Genomic DNA, 25,506 nt, shown 5'->3' with positions numbered 1-25,506 from the left:
TACTTTATGACTGGATGATATTCAAATTGATTGTATTTTGAGAAACTGTATAATTTGATTTAATCTAAATACAACATGTTTATTATTATGAATCAGAACTAGACACTGATTTTGGACAACATTGCACCAAGTCAATCGATTGATATCTTGGTCTGCAGGAGTGTTCATTTTCATTATCCCCATTTATCAATAAGATAATGAAAAATAAAACTAGCAAAAAATATTAATGTTTGCAATATCAATTGTACCCTATATGAAATATTCATTTGTATGTGACATGTAAAAAATCACATTATAGAAGAGAGGCAAAAGATACCAGAGAGAAAGTCAAACCCATAGATCGAAAATAAACTGACACTGCCATGGATAAAAAAAGAAAAAAGACGAACAGATAAATAATATTACACGAGACACATCAAAGAAAACTAAAGACTAAGCAACACAAACCCCAGCTAAAACTGAGGGGGTGGGTGGGTTGGGGTGATCTCAGGTGGTCTGGGAGGGGAAGCAGATCCTACTCCACATGTGACACCCGCAGTTTTGCGTATGTTATTACTAACCTGGTAAATAGTCTAAATCGGTTGGTCACATTTGTGAAAAGGGAACGGGATTGTAGTAACGACATAAGGAACATATCCTATATCATCTGCGAAGCATATAATTACCCCGAAATGACAAATATAAAAAAAAAACATGTTTATATTATTATAATTTCCTAAAGTTGTATTAGCAAATACTGATATGACATTTGTTTGTTCCCACGTACATCTTGCTTTCGGTCTTTTAATCACTCATATGTGTGATGTTGTTCTTTAATGCAATTCCCTTGTTCTTTCTAATTTACCAAGTTAGTCGTTTTTAAAGAAATTGATGGTTTTTCTTATCTTATGTTTGTTTAACATGCGTATAAGCAATATACTTAAAAATTTAAAAAAAAAGAATGTTATAAAACAGAAGGTAGAGACTTCAAGGCACTACGCACGATGTCACAGGTACTTGATTAGTTCAATCATTGCGTCTTTCTCAAGCATTAACATTTACAACTGATAAAAATAAGTAATGTAATTAATTTTGAATGATTAAGATAAATTTATTTCTGTTAGTGTAATTGGTATTTTCTTCCGTTGCTTATACATGCAGCCGCTATTACTTTTCAAGTTTGAGCTGTATTTCAAATGGTTTTGAAATGTTATTGTCCCGTACACTTACACTTGGCGAGTTAGAATGGGGGTAAGGCTAGTAAAATTTCTGAATTGTTTCTATAATTATTAATATATCTATAACATTTTAGAGTAAAACACATTCTAGGAATTCTAATTTCTGCACATTGAGAGAGCTTAATCGTAATATAACACTATTGAAAACAACACTTTTCAAGTTTTATATTAAAGGGGCACTAGCTACGAGATATAAAAAAATCTAAAAATGAAAGTGAAATAGTGAAATAACAATTCGCTTATTGCAGCCAAAAAGGTTCAAATTTGTCAAAATACGCTAAGAAACATTGATAATTAGTAATTCACTCGCAAGTGAATGAGTCGACCTCTTTAAATCCGTATTCATGTGAACTTCAATTTAACCCCTAGCTAGAGATTGACAACGCATGCATTGTACGTGTACTGGTTATTTAAAGAAAAGGAATGTCAACAACGAAAGTGAAACTACGGTAAATCATTTGATTACTACTTTGATGTACATAAAATCATTCTTATACGTTTAAAAACAATGAGAAACATCTATTTTCAATCTATAAAATAAAATCAAACAGACCTATAAAAATCCAATTGCACGTGTTGGTTTAATCTATTCATATCTGTATTTATGTTTACATCGCTTATATGGTAATCTGAGGTAAAATCGATAGTTAATTATATGGCGTCTGGACTAAAATACACACGAACGAACCTATATATTAACTTCCCCATGCTCTGTAAACTGTTTATTTTAGACTTTTGATAGTTTGGATAAATGTTTTACATTGTTATAAATCAAATATGAGAATTTGAGTCAAATCAGTGACCATGAATTTGACAGCTAGTGCCCCTTTAACACTGCATCCTTGTCGATATTGTTATAAAAATAAAAGCAAACATTTAATAGGAAATAACAATACCAAGTGGTTACACGTTATGGCCTGCACTATCTAAGGTATGTCAATTATTGATTTTTCAGAATTCAATGATTGATTATGAAATAGTGATGATATGAAAATATCTTTCATAGTTTCAATTCAAATGTATAATCACTGAGAAGGAACTACTTTGTATGAAGATGATCTACATGAAACGATTATAATTAACGGAAATATACCTATGACAACGTTTTGTGATACTTACATTTTACCCATTTGTAGTAAATTTTTGAAAGACGTATATTTATTGACCCAAAGTTTAAAGTTGACTGGTAGCAACTTAGTTGGAACACATGCAACATTGCATATATTAGATATTAATTGTGAAAACTCTATTGTTTGCAAACATTCTCATTACAGGTTAGTTGATCTCTATAGCAAAAAAGGTTGAATTACAAATAAACTCACCTCCTAGGAAAATCCGTAATCTAACGGCAAAATAAAAAGCTCAAACACATCAAACAAATGCAACATTTTTCCCTAGAAATTAAAGAATTGTGATCAAATAAAGTATGATAGTTAAACACTAACAAACAGAATCATTCTAATTCCATACAGAAAACTGTTATTTCAAGTGTAATCCTAAAATCAGTTTTTATAAAGGTCTACATTGTAATAAATAAACTCATCATAGATACCAGGACTAAATTTTGTATATACGCCAGACGCGCGTTTCGTCTACAAAAGACTCATCAGTGACGCTTGAATCCAAAAAAAGTTAAAAAGGTATAAAAGAATAAATAGTTTTATTTGAAATTACAGTATAAAATAGAAGTCTTTAGATGGAATATGCAAGATATTCTAGATCTTAAATGCAATTGTTATATTGAATTGCTGAAATTATTGACACTTATAATTACTTTAATGTTAGTATAATGCTGTAGAACACAGACAGGTGAGAAGCATATGAATGCTTACATTGTATCGCTTCTTGTATTATTTGTTTTAAATTCATACTTACTGTAAAAATACTTTTTTCTAAAACGGCATTTGGCATAATTGTAAGTAAAGGTGCGTTTTGGTAATTTGTTTTCACATAGTTTTCGAATTAAATTAAAAAATGAACTCAAACAGACACAGTCGGTCAAGGTGGATTTTAATGATCATACGAGTGTGAATGAATGGGTGACTTAGACTTTCACGATTAAAGTCCCGTAACTCCGAAACATCAGATCAGATAACAGTGAGTTTTAAAGGAGATTGTGGTTATTGGTCGAAAATTTTCCTACAGGTAACAAGTTAATTATTTTTTTTTTTTTTTTTTTTTTTTTTATCGTAGAACGTTTAAGAAATGTAGTCCAATAACTTCAAAAGACAAAATGTACATTCACTTAACTGAAAGGGTGCTTTTTTATTATATTGAAATAATATGAAAATGGTGAATCCGAATTTGGTAACTTACGACTAAACATGATCCACAACGTATTAACAGTGTATCCTAACGTAAAATGTTTATTCCTTGATTCATAGCATTCGGTAGAAATATTTAGTTCATGTGCATTAAAAGCGTATCTGTTGATTATTCGAGTTGTTAGGATATTATATTTCACAGACAGCTCAAACAACTACCTTTCCTTTCTGTCGACCAATTTTGGTAGAACCTTACTATTTCAGAATTCGTTAATGTGTTCTCGTCCTGAATATGAATGAGCTTATCCTCACGGGACGTTAAACAAACAAAATTCAATACCATTGCAAATTGGTACAGGCATTTTTAAGACATTACATTATATTACATCGTCCATAAACAGGGTATCGTAAGTAAGATTATTCAATTACTTCAACAATGATAAGAACGGTGTTATTTTGATTTACCTACATTTGAATAGACAACTCCCATGTAAGACCTCAAACATAATACAATGAACTGTACTCATGGTACACTACCAATAATTTACCCATACTTTTTTGGTACATTTCTACCCTCGTGCATATCAGTACTGTTAGGAAAGACTGAAAACTTATAATGTTATACTTTCAATGAAATCAGTACTGATTTTGTCAGTACTGTTTCAGTACTGATTTTGACAGTACTGTTTCAGTACTGATTTTGACAGTACTGTTTCAGTACTGATTTTGACAGTACTGTTTCAGTACTGATTTTGACAGTACTGTTTCAGTACTGATTTTGACAGTACTGTTTCAGTACTGATTTTGACAGTACTGTTTCAGTACTGATTTTGACAGTACTGTTTTAGTACTGATTTTGACAGTACTGTTTTAGTACTGATTTTGACAGTACTGATTTCGTCAGTAATGATTCAGTACTGATTTCGTAAGTAGTGTTTCGTTACTAATTTCTTCAGTACTGTTTCATTATAACACTTTTTAAATCAGACTGTATCTTTATAGTGATGCCTAGTTGTTTTATATATTTAGGGTGGGTTAATAGTTCTCTTTGACACTTACCCCATTTCCATTCATTTTCTATATCGTGACATGTTAATGTTTTCGTTATGTTTTTTTTTTATTTCCCTGATTTTTGTTGTCCTGAAGTGGTTCAGCTTTAGATTCAGCTCTTCGACAGTTACTTTAGCTTTTTTTTTTTAAATATTCTGGCTTTATGTCATATTTATTGTCAGAATTTCATCTCGTGTGGTCTACAAGGTTCATGTTTTTAATACTTATTAATACTTCTATTTGACAATACCATATTACATGTATTTATATCTTGCTTGAGTCAAATCAGAACATATTGAACATTGGAACTCGATATATTACTTTTGAGAAGATGGGTGGATGGATTGATGTTATGTGATCCAGTGGCAAGTTAAGTGCAGGAAGAGGACATGATACTCAGATATAAATACAATGTAATTAACATATTTTGTACAGAACTAGACCAATAATGCACTGAGCTCCTTTTTAACATGCTAGTTCACTACAAGGAGAGAATCTGCTATAAGACATGTCCCCCTACATGAACAGGTACCTTCAGACTGAACAGTGTATGTTTTTCTCCTTTTACTGTGAGCTGAGCGAATATTCAGAATACGACCACTTTTTTTAGTCTAACTTCTCATAAATAAATTTCCAATCATATGCTCATTGTAAGATTTTTAATGGTTAAATACATTTATTGACAGATTTCTTTTTTTTTTGTATACATTAATCATGCTGCAATTTCATTCACTTGTAATGAGTGTATTGTGAATAGTAACTTAAATACATGTATGCATAACTCTTGTACTCTTTCCTATAAAACTGCACAGCGTATTTTACGAAAATAATATATGAAATTTGGTGTTACAATATTTAGGCATCCCGTTAACGAGGAGTTGAAAGGGTGAGAACTACATTACTCAGTATAGCATGTTCACATGAGGACTGATGACTTTCAGAAACTCTTGGTTTGTAGTTCCTCAGAAATCTCTGATTGATTTGAATCTTACAGACATACAAACAGAGGAACATTTTGTAAAATAAGCATAAAAATTTAAAGAAAGATTTGCAACAGACTGATTAATGTCTGACGGAGGTCATTTGGTACATAATTAACCTTTTTGATTTTTGAACATATATTGTTTGCTTTTCAAAATTAATTTTTATTGACTGAATAAAACAAGATGAAGAACTCAATTTTTTGTTCTATCTTCTTATCAACTGCAATAACTTCCATCGAAATACAATAAACAGTAATCTTAAGAATGAACAGCATTAAAAAGTAAAAAAAAATGTGTTTTTCTCTCTCTCAATTTAATGGGTTTTTTTTAATAACTGTTTCATAATTCTGCTTCAATGTTATTTTCCATTGCTCTTCCTATGCATGTGATATATATCTTTGCCAACTTGTTTCTGGAAAGGAAAAAGTGGATTATAACATTTATCATTTTGTTAAAGTCCAATAATAAGATTAAACATAGGTCAACCATGACATAATGTGAATCAGTGTACATGCATTGCTAAAGGTGGTATAACGTTAATTATACAAGGTTTATATTATACAGGGAGAAAAATGAAAGAAAAGAATGGAACAATGTTTGATTTACCTACTTGAAAACTGGCCTTGAAGTCATTAAACTTTCGAGTCAGTTATTTACTCAAACTCCAAAATCAACAAATCAACCAATCAAAATGCTGGATTTCAATTTTCGACCACGATTTTTTTCTCTCCGGGCACTGAGAAAATTGTGTATGACTTCAGGGCCTGATCTTATACGATTTGGAGAAGAATTTTAGCGTCCCAAGTCTGGGTTCATGGCAAATGTCCATGTTTTCAATACGGGCTGCACTTTTTACAATACGGTATGGGTTTTCTCATTGTTGAAGTCTGCACAGTTGTATATTAATGTTCACATTCACATCGTCTCAAATTTGGTGGATAGTTGTCTCAGTGACAATCCTACAACTTTTTATCATTTTATACATATGCAATAGTTCAAAAATTAAATAAAAGTAATCTTTTTGTGATATTTTTCATTATTAGTACCAGTGGCAATTCTCATTATAATAAATTACTATCTTTTAAATCTGTTATTCGGTTACAGAGAAGGAGATATTTGTTTATATTTCCTTTAGGTTCCTAAGTTCAACTATGTCCTGATGTAACACTCTGACATCTTTGGATCGGCAACAAAACACATATGTATTAATATAATCTGATTATTCAAGCACAATATCAATGCAATCTGTGAAACAGTTAAATGAGAGGTTGTGTGTACGGATATGTACTTCCCGTAGACTTCTTTGTTAACTTTAATGATATCTTTCAATTGTTGAAGAATGTATTTCTACTCTTTATTTTTTTGAACTTGCTCGTTGTTGGTTTGTTGTCATATGAACACACTACAACATTTCATGATATTGAAATAAAATTATAGGAATATCTGCAAATACTTACTTTAAAAAAATCATAATTGAGTGTAAAACTATATATATACCTACCTTTTCAAATTATTTCAATGTTCTACTGTCACCTTTCATACCAGTTCTATCTCTATCTCATATTTTATCTGTTCATGACAATTTTTAGTCGTTGATCTAAAACATTATTTTCCTCATAGACTTAGTCTTTGTGTTCTGGTGGGATCCATTTTTAGATACCTATAACAATAGATCATACTGCATCAAATACTTTGCATGCATTTATAAAAAGTTGTTTTTCCCAACATGCATGTTATGGTATTAATTATGGACGTAACACTTTGTAAATTATCCTTTGAAAAAATACACCCTGAGATAAAGATTGTATCGATGATTTACAAAATTCTGTAAAGTGGTTCAGGAGTTATTGATGACACTTACGTGGGACATAAGGACAAGATATGTTCCATATGTGAACACATTCTCACTAAGAAAATGTCACCAGAAGTGCAAGTCTGTCATCACAACGGATAATGTTCATGTGATACAGTAAAAACAGTAAAACCATTGGTAGTAAAATTGTGCGTGATGTTTAATTTTCAACAAATGTAAGATTGGTCACCTTTAATCGGATGCCTCATATAGCATGTATAGAAAGAGAGTGCCATGATCTCTGCGGGTTAATAAATATTGCAACAACTCTTCGAGAGGCCGTCGGTGGCCTTTTGTCTGAATATGCAGCAGGGCAAATTCCTGTCCACCTTCAATATGCTTTCGTTGTCCAGTGGCAGTCCAAGTTTTATTGACCTTCTTTCACACCAGATGACATCTTTTACAGGACTTACCTATTGTACTTATTTAACAATTGTTTTGAACATGCATGTAATATTTGCCACTGGACATTAAGCAAATTTTTAATACATGTACTCTATTATGTTATTATTTTGAGGAATCTCAGTAGGATAATTTTAAACTATTGGGATTATCCTCTTGAAATATAAATATTATTCATACAAAGTATTGCTCAATAATTATGTGTCGGATTACTAGTATTCATGTGTCGGTCCAATTGGTCGTCGGACTAATAGGGCGTCAGGCTATTGGGGTGTCGGACCAATATGGTGTCCGAACAGAAAGATTTAAAAGGCAAAAAAAATTTTTAAAAATGTGCAACTTATAAAAGGGTCTGGTCTGGAAGTGGTTTCTTCATTTCTGTATTCTGTAATATTCTATATCATTTTTCACTTTTTATTATTAATTTTGCCTGTTATTCTCTTTTCTTCATATTCAAGCACCACACTATTATCGATTCTTCATTGCTTCTGTCTACTTTATAACAACAATGGGAATAATATGAAAGCCAGCCAAATAGGACATTGAAAAATTGTCTGTTTTCTGTTTCTTGGTTTATTCTTGCTTGTCGTTGGAGGCAAACTTTGTCTTTCTGTCTCTTTAGTTTGTGTGCATTATAATAAATTAAACGAATGTAACACAAATTTGCCATCTTAAAACAAATTTGCTGAACATTGCGTCTGTTATTTAATCTCTTTTTAACAGAAGGAAAAAACTAAGATTAAATATAATCAACAGAAGTATAAAAAACTATGAACTAAGTCTTTGAAGTTAGATGCATGATTTTTGTTATTAGTTGTTAGTGGCTTTGAACTAGCTGTCAGTAACTACAAGTACTCTCAGATCTGTATGTAGTGACTTTTTTGTTGAGTAACGGTAACGTCCATTATCTTTTTGTTACTGAGATGCATTTCTATTTGCATTCATCTGTTATTTAAAGTTAAATAAGCCTTTTTCAACTGAATTTTATAGTTTGTTGTTATGTAGTACTATTACAACTCTGTTCCAGGTTTAGGGGGAAGACCCTAGCATGTTTAACCTCACCACATTCTGTATATATGTTCCTGTCCGAAGTCAGGAGCCTGTAATTCAGTGGTTGTTGTTTGTTGGTGTGTTACATATTCATTGTTCTTTCGTTTTTGTACATGAATAAGAACGTTAGTTTTCTTGTTTGAATATGTTGACATTTGTCATTTTGGTGCCATTTTTAGCTGACTATGCGATATGGCTTTGCTCATTATTGATGATCATTGATGGCCGTATGGTGACGTATATTTGTTAATTTCTGGTCATCTGATCTGTTGTGGAGAGTTGTGATTATTCCGCTCATTTTGGGTGCCATGATTGGCAAATAAAATATATGTTGTTGCTGTTGTTGTTGTGTCGTTGGCAATAATACGGTATCTTTTTTTATAAACAAATATATATATATATATATATATATGAAAATCGAATGTTCTGTTCCCTTATGAACCACATAAATTTTAACTAAATTCTTGAAGGGAAAGACATTGTTTTGTATAAATGTCAACAGAATATAGAATTTTGTGTCAACAGAATACAAAATCAACATTCTGTATTCTGTTGACACAGTATACAGAATGTTGATTCCGGCATAATATATGATCTGACAGGATGCTCACGGAATAAAACTTGTGATTGAAGAACACATACATTTGTAAAACATACATGAACAATAGCAATCCGTAGATGATTCGAAAAGGATCCGCCATCTCTGACTTGTCGTTACAATCGTCTCTTTCTGTGACTTTAAGACTTTCTGCAAGTGGCTGGTAAACCGATATTTTCTCTACTGTATTTCTGTATTCTATCCTTCCCGGCTGATCTGCTGTTATCTCAAATTTTGCCGTTGATGTTATTATCGTAATCACAAAAGCGCATCAATATGGAACATACAATTGCCTATTGTAAAACGTTTATGTGATTGGATTTACACATGACGTCATTCATTGTTTACAAACGTTATTTTTGCACTCGCACTGACATTTCAACAGTTCAACAGTTCAAACTTCTTCTGGATTGAATACCACAATGGGATTGAAGGTAGATCAAGGTATAGTATTACATTGAATATTTTAAAACTGAGAAAAGTGTAGCATAGCTAATTCAAAACATATTACGTTAGTTAAAAAAGCAGAATGCGCGTTACACAGTGGCGGACCCCTGGGGTTCCGGGGGTGGGAACACCAAATTATTTTGGACGTTCAATGCATTATTCTATATAATACTACTTAAAATATTTTATTTCCCCCATTTTTTCGCTATAATTATGAAATCTTTAGGCGACTGAGTTGGAACCCCCCTTTTTCCTTTTATCCCGAGTGTTTGGCAGTGCCTGTGTTTGGAACCCTCTTTTAAAACAATGGGTGGATTCGCCTCTGGTTACAGAACTTTCTGTAAATGTCAAAATAGGTATACAATCGCGGGTTGTTTTGGATATATACATATTATTACTTCTTCGCCAAACCTTATTAAATAGATTATAGTATTAATATTTGTCAAATTGATATTTGTGAAATGATCAGCCTGACTTTTTAAACATATGATTGGATAAAGGGAGGTGCGGTACACCCCTCGGCGTAAGAAGGGGGAGGGGTCCGAAGGTTTGACCCCTTTTTAACGATAAATGCATCATAAATTTGAAAAGGGAAATCTATTTGGAAACCCTATCTCCAGATTTGGAACCCCCTTTTAAAAATGTGTTTCCTATTTTGACAGGATTTTTTTTTATAGGGCACAATGCTTCATTTAGTTTGGGAAACATTTTAATATATAAGTCCTAGGTGCCTACAAAATTATTTCATCTCGCCACATTGACTGCTGTGTTTGTTGCTGTTCAGTTGTTGCTGCATATATTTATATTTTTATATATAAGTGATCTCGTTTGAAATGATTTTACAACAACATTTCTGTTACTTCTGGGTTTTTTTAATTTTTTTTTGCATACTATGCGATCTGGGCAATGCGATACATGGGTTTGCTCATTGTGCATTTGATGTGGTAAAAAATAGGGGCGGATCCCGGATTTTTGAAAGGGGGGCGAAGTTATTAAATTTTGCCGAGCGGAGCGAGTCGGAAATTTTTTGGGACCTTTTTTGGGCTAAAAAACCCATAAAATAAGTGTTTTATTAAGTGCACTATTTAAACGGTTCCTGGCTTGGGGCATGCATACTTTATAGTTGCTGTAAAAGGTAAGGGTTGGACATTTTTTATGCTGTATTATCCCTATTAATTGTCTATCATAAAATGATAGTATTGATCCAAAGCTATGTACTGATATATTTGATGTAGGACTTGTCAGTATAAAATAGACATGGAAATTTGATGAAATTTACAATACGACCAACACGAGTTAAAAAAGACAAACAAGCAGTTTTTATCAAAATGTTTGATTGATATGTTTCACCCAACATAACTTAGGGAACCGAAGTGAGGGGTTCCAAATCCACCAAAGACTACGAAAGTGTCTGAAATGACAACGAAGTTATGAATGACGGTCAACAAATGGAGACATAAAAGTCACACCCAGTAGGCAGGTTGCATGCAGTCTGGTCTTGAAAAAAGTATTCAATATATATAAGTCCGGCAAAACAGACATTCCAGTCAGACATGCAAACCCCGGCCACAAAAATATACGCCCGTTTTTATTCATCATGTTCATTTCATGCTAAATATTTTTGTTGGAAATTTTAGTTTTTAATAGCAAAAAAGTGGACAAGACTATTGTTTTCAATCCAGATACGGCCAAAATTTTTGTTTAAGGCAAGAATCAGAGTCATTTTTTTTTCTCTCTCAAATATCTCAGACTGCCTCCTTAAATCAAATGGTTCGTACCTGAGACTTGAAATCTTTCTAGAGCTTATACTGACTGGGGATCATTATTCAATTTGTTAAACATGTTTTCGTGGAACTTTTTTTTCATGAGAGTGTTAAAGTCTATAGAGTATTTACCATTACTTTCTGTTTAGTGGAATAGTGAAATAGAAGTCAATATACGTTCTTGCTCAATCCTGTGTCGCTTTGAAGGTTTCCTGATTGTCATGACAACCTCAGCAATGTGTATAACTGTAATTTGAATTTCAAAATGACCGAGTGCCGTTTTTTCAACGCACTGGTCAACTCCACCATATATATAGCAAATCACATGACTTTGACAATCAGTAAATACCGGCCAGCGAAAAATGTCTTTATAAGTAGAGAATTGTCGTATAAAAATTAAATACTCGGGAAATGGCAAAGTTCACGAAGTCTAGTCTGATTAATCATTTTACAAAAAAAAAAAAAAAAAAAAAAAGTCCGAGCAAAAAGGGGGGGGGGGGGTACGCCCTCTCCGCCCACCTCTGAATCCGCCACTGAAAATCATTCAACAGTCTTCCTATTTTTATATTGTAAATAAAGATGTCTGTGAAATATCTAAATTTCTATTTTATTTTGGTACTGGCTATGGTTACATTGAAATGTAACAGTCGTAAAAAAGTTATTGTTACAATGAAGTTTAGGCTATATCGCCGGAATGCAGACCTAGGGTTGGCTAAGGAACTACATAGAATACTTACGAGTGTAACAATGATATTTATGTCTACGGTTACATTGTGTTATTGTTACGTAAATGCACTCAAATGAAAAATTATTTTTTACAATATTTTATACATTTTTTTTATTCTAATTTGATTGTCAGTGTACACACAACCAGTATGTTGTTTCAGTCCGATGCATTTTTGGCCCGGTGTAACCACTCTCAGTGGCGGATCCAGAAATTTACATGAGTGGGGGCCCACTGACTGACCTAAGAGGGGACCGGCTCCAGTCACGCTTCAATAATTCCCCTTTATAAGCAACCAAATTTTGCCCCCCCCCCCTAAATCTACCTCTGACTCTAGGCAGCCCTCACAAACGAGTAATTGGGGTCGATGGGTTGGGTGGCTCAGTGTTGTATTAATATATAAGAAGATGTGGTATAACTGCCAATGAGAAAAGTCTCCTGTTCATATAAGTCGTAATTTGTAGAAGTAAACCATTATAGGTCAAAGTACGGTCTTCAATACCGTGCCTGCATGGGCTCTCACCGAACAGCAAGGTGTAAAGGGCCCCAAAAGTGACTAGTTTAAAACCATTCAAACTTGAAAACCAACTACTGAATACCAAACTCCTGACGTAAGACAATAACCTTTTTGTATTGTTACAATCTCAAAAAACGTGTCCGATAATTTAAGAATGTGTCCGGTTAAAAACGCCAGAATATTTCAAAACTCATATACCCCCAATGATACTCTGTAAAGTAAAAAACGCAATTCAATATTAATGGTGTGGGATACGATAGAACCCGTATTGTTCGGTTGGATTGTAAATGATTAGAAAAAAAAGTCGAAGCAGGTGCCAAAAAAAAATCTGGAGGAAAGGTTTAGTAATCCGTACAGACAAATGTCCAAGGCATGCTACACTGTGCACGCTTTCTTCTGCTTGCAGACACAGACTACGGGTCTGGTTTAAAAAAAAAATTGCACAATAAAAAGTTATTTTTATTTGAAGCGCTTTAATTTATGATTTTCTTTATCAATATGATTATTATCATTATAAAGTTCAGACAGAGGTACTTCACAATTTAGAAAACTAATACATCATGTATATTTTATATTGTATTATCTTCCCGGTGCTTGACCACGTTTACTGTATGTCATTGATAAACATTAGTTTGTTCAGCATAGGTAATTCATAACAAGTACAACTGCAGGCTTAGTTTACAACACATAATTTACTATTGATTACTTAATGTCCAGTGGCAAATATGTCATGCGTATTTAGAAAAAAAAACCCATTAACATTGCATTTAATAAGTTTTGTAAAGTTTAAATCATCGTTTATAAGTAGAAAGTAAATTCTATTGTTTTAATATTATACGGTGATGCCTATAAATGTCTTTTTACAAAATGTATGTATATGAGGGTACTGCTCGACCGGCGTCCCGCAGAAGTGGTTTCGCCATTGCAAGACATGTTTATCAAATCATTGACGCGTTTTGGAGGAATCGGACACGTTTCTGTGTGCTACCATGGATAGATGTATAACATCTCTGGCTAGGTGCTACATATATGACTATGTACGATAAATTTTCAATTAAATTAAATTTCCGCTTCAATCTATTAAACATTAATGTACTTTTGTATAAAGTAGTTAGTATATATTTAAATGTCTTTCGTCGTTGTTTCACGGATCTTATTATAAAGAGCACATAAATAGACCGATGGTTAAAGCTACACGTGTATGAAATACTTGCCACTGGCAAACACCAATACTTTGATGATGATGAAATAAATTATCATATTTTCCTTTTTTTTTTTATTTAGAAACAAATTTCAACTTTGATTGATTATAATATATACATGTAGTATCAGAAGTCCAGTCCATTAGTGATTACTGGACTTATGGTAGTATATAAAGTAATAAGTAAATTTTGATGTCATACCATTCCCTTCCATAATTGTGCATTCTTTTTATTTTTACATAACACAGAAATGAGGAAAGTTTTAACATAAGAAAATTTATTGTAGCCTAGACCTGTTGGTGACCTTCTGCTGTTGTTTTTTAGTTGGTCGGGTTGTTGTCTCTTTGACACATTCCCCATATCCATTCTCAATTTTATTATTTATAAATTCATTACATTTTCTTTCCTCAGAATGATTAACAGCAATGGAGACAGGAGCAGACATGGGAATGTTCGATGTGAAAATTGAAGACCTATAAACAAAATGATGTATCAATATGGCACTCATCAGAAAAAAAACCAACATTAAATCATGAACCATTGAATCCTGAGTTTCGTACAATTACCAAAACATTAAAACCATTAAAGGTGGATGCTTATAATGAGCTCATATTAGAACTAAAGTGTCCTCTTGAATTACCACTGTACATGTAAAAAGACACATCATATCCGGGACTGAATTGAGGAAAAGAGCCATGAAACTGACATTCAACAAAGCATTCCAAAGAAAAGATGGCATAGGGGGAGAGCAATGAAACATGATACATGCAAAATTAATTGTTTCTTGATTGTTTTATTTATGAGCTTTAAAGGGTCATAAAATAACCAAGGGGCATGAAAATGACAGAGATTTTTGCCACAAACTTCACATGTTGGTATGACATTGAATGTTTTATTATATATTAAAAAATGGTTATGAAAAGAAATTCCAGTTATGATTAAAAATAAGGTAATCGAGACATTGTTTTGTGTTGATTATAATGCATTGCCTAACATAGTAACATATGACTGCATTAATTACAACATATTTTAAGCAATAGCAAAATACCTAAAAATGAACAGTATTGAAGATTCTAATCTTGTTTGATATATATATAAATTATGCGCTATTATACAATTGATACTGTATAATATCAGCCTCGAACCACAGTGAGAATCTTCCTGATGTCGAGTGCGTATTATTTTTTATAAACACTGAAAGACAGTCACAATCAAAATCAAGAAGTAAGCAAAGAATTACAAAACGAAAGGGCATTTACAACAACACATTGAAAAATACATATATAAAAACAACACGAACTCCATTAAAAACCGGGAGTGAATTCAGGTGCTCCTAATGCGTATTATTTTTATAAACACTGAAAGACAGTCACAACCAAAATCAAGAAGTAAGCAAAGAATCACAAAACAAAAGGGCATTTACAACAACACTTTGAAAAATACATAAAAGACAACACGAACTCCATTAAAAACTGGTAGTAAATAAGGTGCTCCTAATGGGTAAAATCCGATAAACTGCTTATCTTGCTTCATTTCTGTTGTTTTCTCCTTCGCTTCAATAGTTTTTCGATAGACGAGAGTAAGCTTGATAATTTTCCTTGGTCATGTTCACGTCGCTAAAAAAAATCTGCGCAGCAAGGTGATATAGTCAAAGAGAAAAACGTAACCAGCTAAAATAATAATATTGTTACAGAATTATCAAACCTATATTTGGATACCAATTGTACTGAGATGCACATTGTAAAAACTTCTCTGATGATTAACACTTAATCAGAGATATCTACAAAAGATACAAAATATGCCACAAATTATTATATAGCATACTATACTTACCGAGTTTAAAAGTTTTCAGTTCCAAATATTTTTTGAAACAATACACATTCAAGTTAAAAAGATTAACAACACCAAATCTACTGAAACAGTACTGAAAATAACAATACCGAAATAGTACTGTCAACATCAGTACTGAAACAGTACTAACAAAATCAGTACTGAAACAGTACTGTCAAAATCAGTACTAAAACAGTACTGACAAAATCAGTACTGAAACAGTACTGTCAAAATCAGTACTAAAACAGTACTGTCAAAATCAGTACTGAAACAGTACTGTCAAAATCAGTACTAAAACAGTACTGTCAAAATCAGTACTGAAACAGTACTGACAAAATCAGTACTGATTTCATTGAAAGTATAACATTATAAGTTTTCAGTCTTTCCTAACAGTACTGATATGCACGAGGGTAGAAATGTACCAAAAAAGTATGGGTAAATTATTGGTAGTGTAAACAGACTTTCCGAGTGCGTTAGCAGATTGTGTGTGAAATTAAATACAATCTCATAGAGACATCTGTTTTACCTAGGATTATAAATATATATTGTGCAATCGCCTTAGACAGTTCAGCACACCAAGCACAATAGGTAAACATACCTGAATATCATATGATATCAATTATATCCTACATTGCTCATATTATCAATTTATTATTTGTGTATTACTTATAATATTGTGTATTTCACTAATGTTTATATAATCATTGTATGATGTTTTTGTATCTTGCCCAACAAGGGCCCATGATTGGTAAAATAAAATAATGTCTAATGTCTAATGTCTAATGTTCTAATAAGATCGTAAGAAAGAGTCAAGGACACAGTAACAAAAAATACTGAACTCCGAGGAAAATTCAAAACGGAAAGTCCCTAACCAAATGGAAAAATCAAACAATGAAACACAGCAAACGAATGGACAACAACTGTCATATTCCTGACTTGGTACAGGCATTTTCAATTGGTGGGTTGAACCTGGTTTTATAGCGCTAAACCTCTCACTTTTATGAGTCGCATCAAATTCCGTTATTATTACAACGATGCGTGAACAAAACAGACATAATCATAAACTAGTCAAAATATGGTTACAGCAGTCATCACTGTGTTAGAATCTCAAGACAAACAAACATATACAAAAACCACAAAAAGCATCTATCAAATTAAAAAAAATATTCCTTTCAAAAATAAAATAAATCTACTGTGTCAATGTATATGTGTAACGTCTGGCAGAAGTTCACCTCAAAACTTGTTATAAACATTCATGCAACAATATCTGTTCCTGTTTGGACACAGATTATATACCCGTTTTGTCGTAAGGAGCAAAATGTAATATTTCTTCGATGGGATATGATATAAAGGAATATTTATTCACGACACTCACACGGATTTCACCAATACTCTAATATTGATAGAACAATCAAATTCATATTCAATGTCTACAAATGTTGTGAATAAGGTAAACAGAGGCATGAGGAAGGTTTGATTTGATTTCTTTTGTAATTAGCCATTTGCAAGAGTTAGGCAGCAACCATTTGATTTTCTGGAGGGGGGCTAAGTTTGTTTCCAGTTTTTGGCGAAAAAAAAAATATGTCAAGAAAAAAAAACATAGCCCCCACCCCCAGAAAATCAAATGGTTGCTGCCTTACAAGTACTACAATGGTATACGACATCTACTATCTGCACTAGGAAAAACTATTAGTTGTATGACGACGCCACTATGCGGAAAACATTCACATTTGGTTATTTTAGTTTGTTAATAATTTTTAAGAAAACGTTTCAAAACAAGTACTAGTATAAATCTTTAAACAAATCCAATTATATTCAACTTTAACGGTTACCGTATATTTTTTTTTATTTAAATCTGCATTTATTAAAATGAAGTTGTTCAAAATGGAATACATACATATAATTCATATAATTTAACAAAGTGAAATTTTGAACAGAATGGAAACTTGATTTTGAGATGGCATAATATATAATATGGAATGAGGCCGGACAAATGATGTGGTTCGTGTTGCTCAGTCAATAGTATTTATTTATGTGGTGCTTTGTATACTTCTGCTTTCTTTGGTCTTGTTTTTTTTTTTTTTTTTTTTGCCATGGCGTGGTCAATTTTTTTCTCGACTCGGAGTTCGAACGTCCCTTGGCAAATTTCGCCTTACTTTTACAGTGTGTGGGTGGTTTTTTGGATTAATTTGGCTTTGAGGTGAAATGCACTTTGATTATATTCACAAGTTCAATTTGTACATAATATACTGTTGAAAAGCCTGTTGTAACGACAATAAATATCATTTTGAATGTCAATCGTCAGGAAGAATTTTTGCTTCCAGCAGAGCAATAACACAGCAGTTAATATGATTGTGCAAATGTAATAATCGAAGGAACCATTAATTACAGTACTTCTTTGGAAGCACGCCATTTTGTTATGAATGTGATATGATTTTTACAAATAAGTTTAATGCATTTTAGAGTATTATGACAATGTTTGTCAATTATAGAATTATAAGGTGAGAGAATACTCAACTTTTATATGAATACAATAATTTCTTGGAAAGCTGTGAACATTGTATCGCTAAATTAACTTTTTTTATTTGAACTTAAGTTGCATTCTGCAAGATAGTGTAATGATCATCAAGAACATATCAACCCTTTATCAAATAAAATATTTGGCATTATAAACCCAAAAACAAATTATATCGAACTACAAGTTTGTAATATTGAAGTGGTTGCAATTGTTAAATTGTTAAAAAAAAGTTTTTGATGCTAACTTTGCACTAAAAGATAAAGAAGTAATCTGAATTTAACATCAATGTACTTCCAGCTTGCATAATTTAACACGAATGCTTCATGTCTTAAACCTTGGTGCTTCCTTAAAACAATTTTGTAAATGTGCTTAAAATCGTAGTTTAAAGAACACGTGCAATGAAATACAATGTTGAAAATCATTTAAATTTTTAAATCTTATGACGGTTTATTTGTATTTGTTACGATACATTTCACTGCTCTTAAGTTTTAATTGTTTGATTGATGAAATCTAAGTGCACGTGTTATAATTCCATAACGCTTTAGTAAAGAAACTCTGACATCTGACAATCCCTTTCAATTCCAGTATATCGATTGCACTGTTTCACTTGGGAAACAACGCATACAGTACCTACCCTATTACTACAAAGTTTTAATTTATTCACTATACATCAGTTAAAATATGCGACTTTATTACGAAAATATAGGTGTACAAATTGTATCGGTATGATACGTTATTAGTTTTTTCACTGAGTTTGTACTTGCACGAGAAACACGACAGGTGTTACATGTTGAACAAGATATGGGCACTATTCCGGAGTACACAAGATCACCCTCAATTATATTGTTTGGTGGTGTTCGTGTTGCTCGGTCTTTAGTATCTTTTGCCTCTCTTTTATTCACACCAACACCGACTTAAATACAGTCGTGGATTACAATTGCAGTTTGTTATAACAGATTGGCATCTCTCAAAACTCAAACCCCACACGACGATTCCAACGATAAAGACGATAAATAGATTGGAATATTGATGTGTCTTTCTCGTTGGGATGTCAAATCACCATGTGTCATTTACTTCTCATTAATATTTGTTACACAATAATTGACTAACTGTTACGTTGTGATAACTCTTTTGATCGTGATAGTTTGCGATAATCATCTGGAACAGTAGTTTTGACAAACCCTTCAACAACTTTGTACGAAAGATTAGATTTTGGAGTCATTGTCTGATTCCTTTAAGTTCCAGCTTTAAAAGCATGTGTAAGATGAATTCATCCTCCTTTGATTGAATGTCGTCTGTGCTGAAACAAACTACTTGCCGTTCCAACTTGATATGTGTTACAGTGTAGTTGCGGCCCATAAGTCGCACTCATTAAAAAGGGGACATCTTCAGAGAAATATATATTTTGGCAGGAAGTCGAGTTTAAAGTTATTCCTTTTCTTTACGTTGTATATATCAGAGGTCCGCATTAATTCTTCTAGCATATGTTGAGCTAAGTATCATCATGGGTTATTCTGAACTAGTTAAAGAAAATGTCAGTCTAGGCTGTAAAACTTCTGGCTCATACTCATAATGTAACGATCTTTTTTTGTCATTGAACCGCATTCTATAAGATTTTGCCCATGCTTCGAAGTTTATTTTTATATCTTCTTGTACAATTTCGTAGTCCTGTAGTCTGTTTTGATATGTAGACAACCATACTAAAATGTCAGAGGTTCAGTCCTTGGAGAACAAAGATTGGACAGTGATAACTTCATAGTGTTTGTCCTCTACTACAACCTTCATTTAAAATGATCTTTGTGTCAATAACATATTTAGCGATGTCTTTCTAGTATTAATCTTTTAATATCATATTCCTTCATTTTTTTGTATAGTAGTTTCTTGTGTGGTATTGTTTCGAAAGAATTTGATAAATCAAGGATTCAAATGTAGATCAGCATCAAACGCGGTCGTTAAATCATTTAGACACTAGTAATTACATTAGTTTAGCTTAGTTTAGCGAGGTTTATCCTTAGAGAGCATGAAGGCTTTCAAGATAGGGGATACTTTTAGATTGGTGGTTTTTTATGTTGTTATTCTTTTTTTTTTCTTTGTTTGTTTTTGTGCAAAGTGCTACTAGTAATCTGGCGAGTTGGAACCTTTCAAGCTGTTTTTTTTTAGTTCGTTCTTATGTTGTGCTGTTTTAAAATCTCCCTAGTTAAAGGAGGAAGAGCGTTGTCTTAAGCCAGGAACATGTAATCCAATGGTTGAGGAGGAATAGCGTTGTCCGAAGCCAGGAACATGTAATCCAATTGTTGTCGTTGTCCGAAGCCAGGAACATGTAATTCAATGGTTGTCGTTGGTTGGTTGTTCGAAGCCAGGAACATGTACAGAAATCCAATGGTTGTCGTTGTCCGAAGCCAGGAACATGTATTCCAATGGTTGTCGTTGTCCGAAGCCAGGAACATGTAATCCAATTGTTGTTGTCCGAAGCCAGGAACATGTAATCCAATGGTTGTTGTCCGAAGCCAGGAACATGTAATCCAATGGTTGTTGTCCGAAGCCAGGAACATGTAATCCAATGGTTGTCGTTGTCCGAAGCTAGGAACATGTAATCCAATGGTTGTCGTTGTTCGAAGCCAGGAACATGTAATCCAATGGTTGTTGTCCGAAGCCAGGAACATGTAATCCAATGGTTGTTGTCCGAAGCCAGGAACATGTAATCCAATGGTTGTCCGAAGCCAGGAACATGTAATCCAATGGTTGTCCGAAGCCAGGAACATGTAATCCAATGGTTGTCGTTGTCCGAAGCCAGGAACATGTAATCCAATGGTTGTCGTTGGTTGGTTGTCCGAAGCCAGGAACATGTAATCCAATGGTTGTCGTTGTCCGAAGCTAGGGACATGTAATCCAATGGTTGTCGTTGTCCGAAGCCAGGAACATGTAATCCAATGGTTGTCGTTGTCCGAAGCCAGGAACATGTAATCCAATGGTTGTCGTTGTCCGAAGCTAGGGACATGTAATCCAATGGTTGTCGTTGTCCGAAGCCAGGAACATGTAATCCAATGGTTGTCGTTGTCCGAAGCCAGGAACATGTAATCCAATGGTTGTCCGAAGCTAGGAACATGTAATCCAATGGTTGTCGTTGTCCGAAGCTAGGAACATGTAATCCAATGGTTGTCGTTGTCCGAAGCCAGGAACATGTAATCCAATGGTTGTTGTTGTCCGAAGCCAGGAACATGTAATCCAATGGTTGTCGTTGTCCGAAGCTAGGAACATGTAATCCAATGGTTGTCGTTGTCCGAAGCCAGGAACATGTAATCCAATGGTTGTTGTTGTCCGAAGCCAGGAACATGTAATCCAATGGTTGTCGTTGGTTGATGTCTGCAATGTTTTTTTTTTATTTTGTTAATTTCTGTTGTATAAATCGGGACGATAGTTTTCTCTTTGGAATTGTTACACATTTTGTAATATCGGTGACTTTTATGGCTTACTATACATTAAGTTGTTTGTTTATTGTCGAATAAATATGGTTTACAAAATTGTTTACGTAATGTTTTTTTGTTTTTTTGTTTAAATATTTGTGTAATGTCCGGATACTAAAGTTATAGATTTAAATTAAATACTAGTACAACTAAATTAATGGGTTTTCAGTGAAGTAGGTCACATCAATCACACAAATAAACATTTTCCGTTATCTGAAGTCAGCCAAATATTTTATACGAATAGTGTATTGGATTAGACAACAATTTCTATTAGATTCGAAAATAACTACCATTGCCGTTTTATTTTGCTATATAACTATTGTCTTTGTTCTGTGTCATGATAGCTTGAACTGTGGAATCTTAAACAGATTATTAAACGATGATTTCTACAAATTGGTGTTATCTAACTTGAGGTATTGCCTTGCCTTTACGACTTTTTGTCGTTGGACTATTAAATGCAGTCAATGGAAACGGAAAATAGCAAAGCTTAAAATACCACTAATATCAGTAGAAATAAGCAAAAGAGAACAGATAGTTACTAGATAATACATAGCTGACACAATTTCTTTGGGGACACTGAGTTATTAATTCATACAAACAATATAAACTCTTGCATTGCTTTAACTTTTACTTGCTTCAGTACTAACATCATAAATAAAATTTTGCTTATTTTTTCCGTTAAGGAATTTGGAACTCAATTGAAAAATTATATTAACAGCAATTAGTAATTTTGCCTTTATTGGAGTATTCGACATTTTTTCTCGTTTTTTTTTAATATAGTTAACCGATGATTGATATGTGTGTCGTTTGACTTACAGCCGGGATGAATAACAAGACCCACATACCCAGTAGGGATCAGACCCGAAATACGATGCCCCATGTAGGATGCTTACCATACTCTTTGCACCATGGGAGAACCATCGCAAACCTCTAATAACCAAATGTTAGCCTTCATTCTGGTCGACCTGCCTTGAAGGACATACGTTCTTTTATATTCAAAATCTTACAAAAGCATGTCGATGATCCCAAATAAATTGTGTCAGTTAGACTTGCAACCCAACTAATACAAAATAATGAGGCAGATACACATATTACAACAGCTAACCGTCTATACAGCATGTCAAGATTCAAAATGTCTGGAATCTTGTCAAGAAATAAATAAGTTAAAAAGAAATTATCCAAAGATCTTTAATGTATAACCAATTAATTTTTCAATTAATAGAAACAACAATCGGTGGAGAAAAACATCTACAAGTAATAATGTATCCACTCGTAAAGATTTATATTTCAATTTGAAGTTATTTTCAGCGAATTAATTAAAAGTTTGATGATTTTTTTTAATATGAAATACAGCACGACAATTGATGAATAAACTGATTCAAACTTAATAGAGAAATTAAGTTCACATATAATGTTTGGTGTGTCATTTTGTTGACGGTAACTATCGGCAAAAATAAATTTCGATTCTAAAATCAAATTTCGTCTGACTTTTTCGACTTTATTTTCTTTTAATCGTTCAATATGAACTGGTAGTTACAGGTTTGCCACAGGAATACTCGGCCATTACCATGTAAATATCCTGACTGTAATTTTTTCAACGATATTTTGAAATTTACAGTCAATCATAAAAGCAATTTAACTGTTTTCGCCAATAAATTCATACTTGTTATATCCCAAATAATTAACAAAAATAACGAACGTTTGGTATTGTTTGCTTGACAGGTGAAGGAAAAAACAAAGTTTTTTACAAAGACAGCGGCCACGTGATAATGCTACTGATAGCATTCTTTCTGCCAAACAATGGTTTGTTCAAGCCTATATTTATATTGATGCAATACTAATTTAATAGTTATGGTATCAACGTATATTAAAAAGATTGGCTGGTGATAATAGTTCGTTTTTTTTTCTTAAATGATGAAACATATTGCACTTAATAAGGATTTTCATGCACGTAGGACCAAAAAGAGATATGAGGCTCCAGGCGCGTAGCTCCCTATACGCCAACACGCAGTTGCGTGCACATCAATTCGGCATGCAAAAAAGAAATTGCAAAATAAAAATTTAAAGGATACACTCACGAGTATTCAAATGATGTAATGTCATTAAATAGCGGCATTTGGTTTCAAAATTAAAGTTTTATTGCAGATGACAAAAAACGGACAGTAACTTGAATCTTTTACAAGATTATAACTTGTTATACTCTTGTAGTTTCGGAGAACATTTTACAGAGTACGGTTTATCTGTTTGGAATGCGATGTACCAATCGGCCATTAGATTTATCAGAACCCTTCGATATCGTTAAATATGCCGATGCGATGTGACTACCAAAGCCAATCACCCTGCAAACACGCAAAACTAGTCTTGGAAAGTCTCATTATATTTTGCGTCCATAGACCACATGATAATTTACGAGTAATATCTTTAATTAATATTCTTTAATATTGTGAAAAGTAGTATAACACTATAAAACGTAGCATAACACCATAAAAAGTCTTTTTCTCGGGATATATCAGTTTGTTTTGGGGATATAATGTTTTTCTTGTATTTCTCGGGAAATCGTGGTACCGGAAAATGGTTTGGTTTTTCGGGTTTTGGCCATAGTACGGTTAATCATTGAGAAGCTACAATTACATCTCGCTAATGCTACCGCAGAGAGATCGTTCAGTGTACTACGTCTGTTGAAAACATAATTATGTACGATTAACAACGAACAACGACGGTTTAGCATCGCTAGAATTGCTGCATATTCATCGGGATTTTTGTGTGAATATTGACAAAGTACAATGTAATAAAGAAGTTCGTTTCTGCTAAGACCCGAAGGGCAGATTTCTGACACTTTTTAGGAAATTCCATAACACAAAAATGTGTTGTTTATGTATTCAATTAACCATGCTTTATTCTATGTAGATGTTCTATTCAGAAGATTTTTCAATAGTTTTGCATTCATGAATTATGTATAAGTCCTATGTACATGTAGCATCTCAATTAACCGTCCTACGGCCAAAACCCGAAAAACAAACCATTTTCTGCATAAAAGGGTCCCAAAATTTTTCGCCTCGATTCGCTCGGCGGTAAATGCTTGCACATCGTTTCATCCTAGCTACGCCCCTGTGAGGTATACGTTAACGAGACATGTTTAGTAACCAAATGTTTCGTTCAAGTTAAGTCAACGTTTATTCACAACTTCTACAGAGTTGAATAAATGTAGTGCTTTCAAAATGAAATAACATATATAATATTGAAGACCGTTTAATGGTAGCTATGTCTTTAAATTATTTTGTGTCGGTGGGATGCTGCCTGATTAACTTATGCCCCTTGTCTACTTTTGTTCATAACGAGAAAACATTTAAATATGGAAATACTTGTGTCATTGCATGATGTTTTCTATTCTGCCAAGTTAGTTTCCGAATCATAATAAGGATCTACTAACTACCTGTACCGTACTATGTACATTGATTGAATCTGTAATTTGATAGCACGTCTCCCTTGGACTGCATGTATCAAATTCCTGACATGTGCTTCCTTTCCAGGACATGGAAATTGTTATTAGTAGACCAAGAGATTAGTTTTGCTGGAGTTTTATTAACTTCTAAATTATCATGTTGTCATTGGGGAAAACAGTTGA

The 25,506-nt window shown here is 33.1% G+C and overlaps 2 long non-coding RNA genes across 2 annotated transcripts; one reads left to right on the top strand and one right to left on the bottom strand.

Moving 5' to 3' along the window:
• Nucleotides 1-5,176: 5,176 nt before the first annotated feature.
• On the bottom strand, nucleotides 5,177-9,622 carry LOC139518992 (uncharacterized). Its single transcript, XR_011663496.1, has 3 exons — nucleotides 9,476-9,622; nucleotides 7,016-7,174; nucleotides 5,177-5,926 (listed from the first exon to the last, which is right to left on the bottom strand). It is a non-coding gene; the product is annotated as an uncharacterized lncRNA (long non-coding RNA).
• A 113-nt stretch (nucleotides 9,623-9,735) lies between these two features.
• Nucleotides 9,736-15,026, top strand: LOC139518990 (uncharacterized). Its single transcript, XR_011663495.1, has 2 exons — nucleotides 9,736-9,860; nucleotides 14,481-15,026. It is a non-coding gene; the product is annotated as an uncharacterized lncRNA (long non-coding RNA).
• Nucleotides 15,027-25,506: the final 10,480 nt, after the last annotated feature.

This window comes from Mytilus edulis, chromosome 4, assembly GCF_963676685.1.
Source record: "Mytilus edulis chromosome 4, xbMytEdul2.2, whole genome shotgun sequence".
NCBI classification, from domain to species: domain Eukaryota; kingdom Metazoa; phylum Mollusca; class Bivalvia; order Mytilida; family Mytilidae; genus Mytilus; species Mytilus edulis.
This window is presented reverse-complemented; position numbering and strand designations above follow the sequence as displayed.